Here is a 9,610-nt window from a genome sequence, read left to right as displayed (position 1 = left end):
AGAGAGAGAGAGAGAGAGAGAGAGAGAGAGAGAGAGAGAGAGAGAGATTTTATGTCAAGATTTCAATGCGAAGCTCCAAGCAAGAAGCGATCAAAGACGAGACTGCCTGCTCCATGAAAATTTTCTAAAACTCAATAGTGTCAGAGCATCAAATGGAAGGCATATGCGATTGTTGAGAGGCCAGGTGACTATACCTAAAGGTTACTTTAGCGCGAGCAAGTTTAACTAGGAGGACGAGAGTCGTCTTCTCCGTCATCGTAATAGCTAAAGATGTACAATGTTATTAGAATTAATTGATAGTGTGACGTAATACAATTTACAAATTATTAATTATTTGATTAAGGTATACAGACAAACTTGTTGGGCATTTTCATAGACTTTTCAATGATAATTTTAAATATTTTAATGAGCAATCATTGGGAATTTTCGCGTACCTAAATGAAATGATTCAAATAAAATTTTGCTGCTTAATGATAAATAGAAAAAGGCAAAAAATAAATAAATAATAATAATAATAATAAAAGGCAAGCCTAGCAAACATGCCACGAAAGGCAGACAGACGGAACGACAAGATAGATATTTAAAATACGTCAAATGTTTTATATTTCAATTAAAAACGTATGTAATTATAAAACTAACATATATATGCGAATACCAATTACATAGGTATATAGGTGCATATGGATGTGCATGCATTCACGTTTAATAGCCGGTTAAGAAATGACATTAAAAATATGTCACATATCTCTCTTGTCAGCATTTATTGAATAATGAATTAAAATAATTACATAAATAATATTTAAAAATGCAACTAAAAACTTTCAATTCACGCTTGAAGACTGCTCTCTCTCTCCCTTCAAGTCAATTTTTCTGTAAAACAAAAGAAAAAAAAAAAAATAAATAAAAGAAAAGGAAAAACTAATAAAATCAAAAAATTCGCTAAACTAACTAACTAATGTTTTGCTGAAGAGAAAAAAGTGAGAAAGAGAGAGGGACAGGGAGAGAGAGTGTGAGAGTTCGGAAGAGTAATGCTTCCCCAATTTATTATGGTTCTCTTAAAGTGTTCTTTAACCATACAAGCTGCGAATGAGCGGCGATGAGCGTTCGATTGTTTCAAAAATTTCTTGCAACTCTTTCGTTTCTATGATTCAACACTACATGCACACACATACACATTGTATGTTCCTGAACGAGTGCTGATGGTGTATATATATATTCTTTGAGTGATTTACCAACCAGTTGCTTGTTTATATGTATGCGTAGTCTTTTTTCGTTTTTTGTGTGGTTTGTTCTTTGCTTGTAATCGAATCTCAACCAATGATATGAAAAAGTTGTCTACAAAAGTAGGCGGAGTGCATTTGACGCGTTTTTATAGCCCGGACAATATTATGAAAAAAACCACCCGGGCTTTAACTGAACTCTGGCTTTAGAGTTTAATGGGGTTTTGCTTTTCTTTTCTTTTTTTTCTGTTTTCTTTTTCGCTTTTGATTGTCGTTTAGGGTTAATTTTTTGTTGGTCTTAGTTGTGCTTTTTTCCATGCATTCTCTTGGTCAACTTGGAATTAATTTAATTTTATTCATGAATCATATCGACTAGAAGAACGAAACCATCGGCCAGCCAACCATCAGGGCTGGGCGTTAGTATAAAATTTTATGCATGAATTCATAAATTTTCAAATGATTTTATTATTAAAAAAACTGTTTTCTTATTTGTTTTTGACAAAAAAAATAAAAATAAATAAATAAAAAAAAAAATGTAGTCTTGAGCTTACAAATGAGGAAAAATGATTTGTTTCCATAAAGTTTGCAATTGATTTTTCTCCGTAATTCTTATCACAAGAGATTTGATTTTTTATACCCTTCCCGAGAGATTCAGTGGATATATCAGTGGCCTTTAGAAAACCATAAGTGATTAACTACAAAATGTAAAAAAATTTAATTCAACTTTTATTTCCTTTCATTTTATATGCAATCTAATGAAAAGATAATGTTGTATGTAAACGTGGAAAGGGTGTACTTGATCGGCCTGTTCCAGGCATTCTGATCTTTAATTAGCTATATGTAAAGACTAATCAAAGCGTGAACTTGAGACTTTGTTTTTATTGTTTTGTAATCATTTTTAAAGAGTAAAACTTCAAAAAGATTAGGTCAAGTTTGCCGACAAAGAGCTTTCAATAGTTATGACAAATATATGCATAATCACTGCCGAATCACACCGAAAAAGAAAAACCCTACTGATTTTTTTTTTATGATCAGAAATAAGTTTTTTAAAAGGAAAAACTTGCTTAGGTTAAATGCTTTTCTGCTTAGAAAAATGTACTTAAACAAAAAAGGGGTAAAGTACTCAGACTTATATATTTTAATGGTTACGTAACCGCATTGAAGTTGGGTTTTTTTTGGGAAGAAAAGATCACCTCCAAAACACCTCCTATGTATGTAGGAGATATATCAAATTCCGTGGTGTACGTATATTCCATTTTCTAATTTCTTTTTTCAGGAAAGCAAATATATATATATATATATATATAAAGTCACCTTTTTTTTTTTTTTTAAACACACCTCGTATAAGTTTGACATAAAAAAAATTATGTCTAGATTATGATTTTGATTAGGGCCGAGGTGCTTAATTTTGACTGGTGCTTGAGGGATATTTGGATGACTTGTGCAGTGCATGGAAAAATTTGTAAATGTTTTAAAATATCTTCTGGCTTTGAAAAAGTTAGTATATGTATAATGACTTTATGATTCAGTAGGAAAAGAGAGATCAGTTACCAGCGGCCCGTGCTGGCTGAACATTGCATCTTGCGGGTTGGTAATCCATGCGTTAATCGTCTTGCAGTAAGCGTCTCATGGTATTACAGATAGGATCTGATTGGAGAGAATATGTTTGGAGTTTCTTTTCTTTGCACAGATGGGAGACTTTGTTGTTTTTTTTTTTGTACAGAGACAAACTGAATGGTCCTACGAAAGTTTGCATTGAGTTTTCTTTACATAAGTTTTTCTCTTTTTGGTCGTAATCTCCATTTTAGTACTGCCATTGCTGTGAATAAAAAGAAAAAGGAGTGATTCGGAAATTTTCAAAATTTTCAGAATAAATTTTGATTGACATCTCACTTGAAATCAACCAAGGTTACTTGAATGCTTTTTCCTATGCTTTGCATGTTAAATGGACTTTTTTTTTATATTAAATCAAGTACGTACCAATCTGATCGATAACTTTTTGGTCCAACTTTCTGTTACCACGTTACCTACCATATACATATATATTTGCGCATTACGTCGCGAGAAGTTCATGCAATACCCGGGTGCATAAATTTTTGTGAGACGATAACCCACTCAAAGCTTGCTGACCAAAATTCAGAATATATTTTTCCATGAAATATGGTTGTGAGCAGGATGTTCGTCGAATAAGCGGGAGAAACCAACTTCGATCTCAACATTTAATTATGCACCTTTGCTACTTATGTACGTGTAGTAATTGATTTCTTTGGGCATGGATGATTATCAACAACGTGGGGATTTCTCACTTGACCCGGCTCGGAATCTTCTTGTCGTATTCCTATATTAAACCTTGTCGATTTTGCACGATGCGTATGGAACGACGAAAGGGGCCAAGATTTTTTTTTTTTTAATATAAAGCATTTACTCAAGCGTTGTCGTGAAGAAGTGAGGACCAAGAATGGGACAAGGAAGCGGCCGCAGCCTAGTGGGTTTGTGTCCAATAACTATATATGTCACTATATCTAAGACCAAAGCGAGCCTCTACCGCTTTGAGATTTACACAGACTTGATAGTTACGATTCTTACCTACTCGGCTACTAGTCTTCATAAGACTCCTTTGAAGTCTATTTGGCATTATTAAGAAGAATTCTGCAGAGAGTGAAACAAATAATAGTTGAATAAGCTAAAGTTGGCCGTAATCGATAGATGCATCAAAGTCTCCATAGATACATCCATTCCTCCTTCAATGTGCAAATGCATGTCAAATTGCAGGAACACATTTTCACGTGCGGCTAATTTTAATAAGCAGCTTTTCCGCGAACACCGCAAATAAGCCTACAAATCTTTTTTGGCTTTGAGTGCGGCGGAGTGGCATTGTGCCGAGTTTATTTATGCGCTGAATTAAAAAGTGCTGTAATTTTTATTGTCTATAACCATCACCAAGAGGTTGTTTATTTTATATCAGAAGATTTGCAGCACCCAGAAGGAAGCTTTAGAGATCTGATAAAGTGTACATTCAGTTCTATTAGCCGAGTATCCCGACTAACAAGTCAGTGTTCGCATAATCAAAGCCAAGTACGGTTAAGCATACTCGGCTGTAGTTAGTGCTCTGCCAATAAAGGCGTAATACTTTCTCCTTTCTTACTTCAGGGGAGATGCTCCGAGTGGTTGGTCATATTAAAAAAAAAATAGAAAAAATATATATCCTAAATTAAGTCCTGAATTAATCTACGTACATCCGTCTGTCCATTTACATTATTTCTATGTGTTGTAAAAATTTTCCGGATCCTAAAAATTAAGGCATCGTTTTCAATATTGGGAAGTTCTTGCAGGTAGGTTGGTTTTGAAAATGAATCAAGTCAATCAAAGTACATGACTACAAAATAAACTGAGAATATATCTTGATTTGATTATCTTGACTCATATAGTATGAAAAAACTTTAGACCGGATTCCTCATTACTACAGAGGAGCATCGAAATTTTATTTCTTCATTTCGAAAATAGTTGAGCATGAAAGATTCAATTTAAGTCGAATAGGAGTTTCTCGTTTTTCTTTTAATTTTCATCACCGAAAGAAAACGTTTGCAAAATGCAGAAGGACTCCCCAAGTATATATATATCCATAAAGTATATATATTTTTGATCACCACTAAATTGTAATCCGTCTGTCTGTATTAACTATTTTCCCACCATCAGAGATGACATTGGAAATGCTTGTACGCAGATTCGTATTGAAGTTGAGCCGAATTGGTTAAAAACATAACCTAATACTTCCTCTGTTTTCCAAAATTAAGGAAAATTATCTTTTCTGTTCTACTCTGTTACTTATAATTCACAACAGATTCAATAGATAGCAATTGACATATAGACGGTCCTGTAGTATTTGTACATAAATGGAAAAAGTATCCTTCTTTTACCAAAACGTTTACAGCATCCGGAAAGAAATTTCAGAGATCGTGCATAGACTATCTGTTATTGCTCAGCAATAAGCGCGGACGGGGCATAAAAGACTCGAGGACAACTGAATATAATTTTTTCACTTTTGCTTTTATTATTACATTTTAGATGTTATTTGTTTCTATCATTTATTTTCTTTCTTTCTTTTCTTTTTTGGTTTTTTGCAATGAATATCAGATATAGGAGGGACCGAGAAATGGATAGAAAAAGTTTTAATCAAGTTGAAATGACATGAAATCAAAGATATTTTTAGACTCCATAGTGCTATCAGGTAAAGTCTTCCAATTTTTGTAATTAAATGAATTACAAAAAAAAAAACACCATCTGTTACCATTTGTTACGTCTAAGTAACGGCCGAGAGTTCCACACATTATTCTAATGGCTTGATAGGTAAATAGTTAAGAGACGTCTTCAGCCCTATGCCTATATGTCGATGATCAGGAAGAGGTACGGATGAGATGAGAAGTGACCGCAGCCTAGTGGAAGTGTAGTTTCGCCTTTGCCGAGTAAGTACTCATCGTAACTTCGACACGGAAGTATGCTCCATTATACTGAGAGACTTGAACGCGCTAACATTGTCTTTATGTACAGAATACAATGTTATTCTTCTTCTTGTTTATAGATTTAAAGACGTTGGTATATATATATATATATATTTTTTATTTTTTTTTTCTTTGTTTTTAAACTACTTTTACATTTTTTCTTATACTTTTGAATTGTATTGCATTTCAGTTATGTATTTCCTCTTAATGTTTATCTAACGATTTCGATTGCTATGCTAGATGATCCCGTTTTATGAATTTTCTTACTCCATACTATGCTATATACTGATGAAGCTATTAAATTATATCGAGAAGTATAAAGTATATAAACATAGAACGGTAGATAAACGATGAAAAGCAGTCGTCTTGAGAAGACAATAACCGCGTAACGTGCAATCAATTACAAAAGCAACAATGTACACATTTATATGTATATATACTTGTATTTGTATGTAATGTAAGTATGTAACATTTATTAGTAGATAACTACATAACTACACATACAATCAAATTGTAAATAAAACGTTTGTCATACTAACCGATGTATGTGATGTTATCTACCGTTCATTATCATCTTTGGCCAGCAGTCTAAGTCTAGCATAAAGCAATTTATGTAACGTCACCATATATATGTATACATGTGCATGGTATAAGTAGCGCAAGTATATATATATATAATATATATATATATTTATATGCATCCACGTTTTTATTGATGACGAGGTACCAATAACAGGACTAACCTATGAAAGAGAGGCGCCATAAAGGCGTTGGCATTTTATGAATGAAAAAGTCAATGCATTACATTTCATTATTGCATCGCATTTTCTCTTTCTCTCTACAACACAACAACTCTATATATCGTATGCATACATACATACATATATCGAGAGAGTTTAGTAATTAAAATTTTTTATTTTAAACGAGAATTGATTAAAAATTACTTTATTACAAAGAGTCTGAACGATAAGCAATTAAATGTACAATAGGATGGTTTAACAACAACAACAACAGTATGACTGAATACTCTCTCGATTATATGTTGGCAAATTCACAATCCTTGGAATACATTTCACTTAAAATTGTTTTTATAGTTTCTTTTTTCTTTCGTTCTCTTCTTTTTTCCTTTTTTTGTCTGGCGGTAGGGACAATTAACTACTTTTTTTTTTCGCAAGCCAAGACAACTATGCGTTACTGTTAATACCTGATCTTTAGGCGCCCTAAACATTTGATCATAATTAACATCATCATCATCACCATGATCATCATCATCATCATCATCATTGTCATCATCATCTTCATTATTATTATTATCTATTGTATTTCTCTCGCATATATATATATATATATATATATATATATGTTATCGGATAGTAGGTACGAATCGAGGAATAGCAGCAACATGTTGTTAACATGCATACCATGCATGCAAACAACATGCTTTCCTTGTGTTGTTCATTTTGTGTAATTTTATCAAGCAGTCAGTAAGTCCCACACAAAAATAAAAGCAATAATAACAACAACAAAAACACATATACATATACATACGTGTACATATATATTTATACACTCACGCACGGTATATATATACACATATATATATATAAACTTCATATCCATAGACAACGATAAGCAGATCGTGTTAACAATGTTAAGATCTTGTTTGATAAACAATCTCTGTTCGCTGTTGCAAGCGCCAGTCGTTGCCAAAGATTTTAATCAGTAATTGTTGTATGTTGTATGTATAAATATGTGTATCGCAAAGTACAAAAGATCATTGCGATTTCGATTATGCATCGCAACTTGTACGCGACCACACTTACATATGTACACGTAGCCTTACAAACATGAATTGATTAAGAACAACACAAGCAAACAACACAAACAAACAAACAAACATTTGCAATAAAAACTCCTCATAACATTCATTATCAATGAAATGTACAAATTTGCAAATTTATGTATTTTATTAGGCTTTAAACATCAATCGTTGCGACTTGTGTCTTAAGAATTTCGTAATTAAAATCTTTAGAAATATATCTCTCATCAGAAGAACATCGAGTGTCGACATTAAATATGTTAAATTAAATATCGAGCGATAGTTTGCAGAAATATTTCAAAAAGTTGGAACATCTGCAGCCTTATGAGAAAAAAGCGAGTTCCGCAATATATTTAGCAAAGCTAAAGTTAGTGCCTTAAAATTATGATAGGGTGTAGAAAAGTCTGCATATACTTAGGCCTCATAGGAATCATCGACGATGTCAAATACTGGGAAGGCTAATCTTATAACTCATTTGATAACTCAGTTGTTTAGTAGTAGCTTAGTAAAGTGAGGTTAAATCCGTTCATAGTTCGACTTAAGCGGAAACCATACAAATTACGGGTAGTTAATGAAGCTATGTTTATTTTATCAATTATTTTATTTTCTAATAATAATTTGTTTAAAAATTTCACCAACTGATGTGATTATCTTAACAATTTTATAAAGTAAATCTAAATCAATTTTGCTTACTCTTCAATTTCTTAATTAAAAGGATGATTGGCGGTCATTTACCAAAGGTATACCTTTTAATTAGATTAAGCCCTTTTGCTACTTTAAAGTGTAACTAAATCGAATTTTCAAATAATTTAATGTAATTAAATTTAATTAAGCTAATTAAAATTAAGAGAATTATTATTATTTTGCTAAATATATTGATTTCCAAGCAATTGCATTATTATTATGAATCGTTTAACAATAAATCTCTCAATTATTTAATAACTTTATGATTTTCATTCTTTATAATTACTTTCCGTGAAGTTATTGTGCGAACGCATGTGTTTTACTTTTAAAGTATTTACTCTTTTCTATACTTTTTTGCTCTAAGAAATTCCGACAATTGAAAATTCCTTCTGATTATTTATGCAGCCGTCTTCACTCAGACACTTTAAACGCCAAGAATTATATATATATATGTTGTTAAGTAACAACAACAAATATGAAAAAAAAAAAAAAAATGTATTAACGTTAACTAATAATCTTTACGTTTGCGTTTACGTGTTGCAATCCGTGTATCGTAATGTCTGTAAATTTATGAGACAGAAAAATAATTATGCACGTGTGTGTTTTCTACATTTTTTTTTGTTTTTGCTCAATTTTACGAGCTATTTTGTGATGAGTTTATTAAAAAAAGGAGCTACTGTTTGCTTGCAAGTGAAACAGTGATGCAATCAGAATTATTTAAGGTGAAAACAAAAGCTAATAATTACTTGACCCGGGAACATTTAACTAGTGCAGTTTCATATCAACTTAAAGTCCTCTCGTTTCATAATGAAGAGTAAATTTTAAGGAATCAAATCTTGACTTACAAAGATATTCAAAAGTTTGTAAGCGCCTTTTGTACCTTTTGTCTTCCACTTGTATCGGTAGCCGAGTAGTTATAAGTCGCGGTTACAAAGTCAGCTTTTAAGTCTTTATGCGGATTATTGGCAGCTGTAACGAGTACTCAACCGATAAAGACGTACATATAACACTTATCGAGCGGGCACGGGACCCCGATCGCTGCGCTGATCCATTCCGTATCGTTTCCCCAGCTTCTTTCTGACCGGCACCTTGTTGCGCCGATAAAGTATCATCCGCTAATGGTGAAGATGATAGGAGAAGAGAATGGAAGAAAAAGAGTTTCTAAACAAGTCCTTGACACATCCACCACACCACCAAAAATGTTATCGTTAAACTATTATTGCGCTAATTTTATAAATAAGTAATTAATTTGCACAATAATTACTTCGACTTATGTCTGCCAAGTCGGTGGCCGCGGGTTCGAATCTCGTTACATTAGACCCATGTTTTGTAGGTAACTAATTTATACAATATTTATTTCGACTTAAGTCGTTGGTCGCCGGTTCGAA

This window comes from Glossina fuscipes, unplaced genomic scaffold (genome assembly GCF_014805625.2).
Source record: "Glossina fuscipes isolate IAEA_lab_2018 unplaced genomic scaffold, Yale_Gfus_2 112, whole genome shotgun sequence".
NCBI classification, from domain to species: domain Eukaryota; kingdom Metazoa; phylum Arthropoda; class Insecta; order Diptera; family Glossinidae; genus Glossina; species Glossina fuscipes.
Note: the sequence above shows the minus strand (reverse complement) of the source record.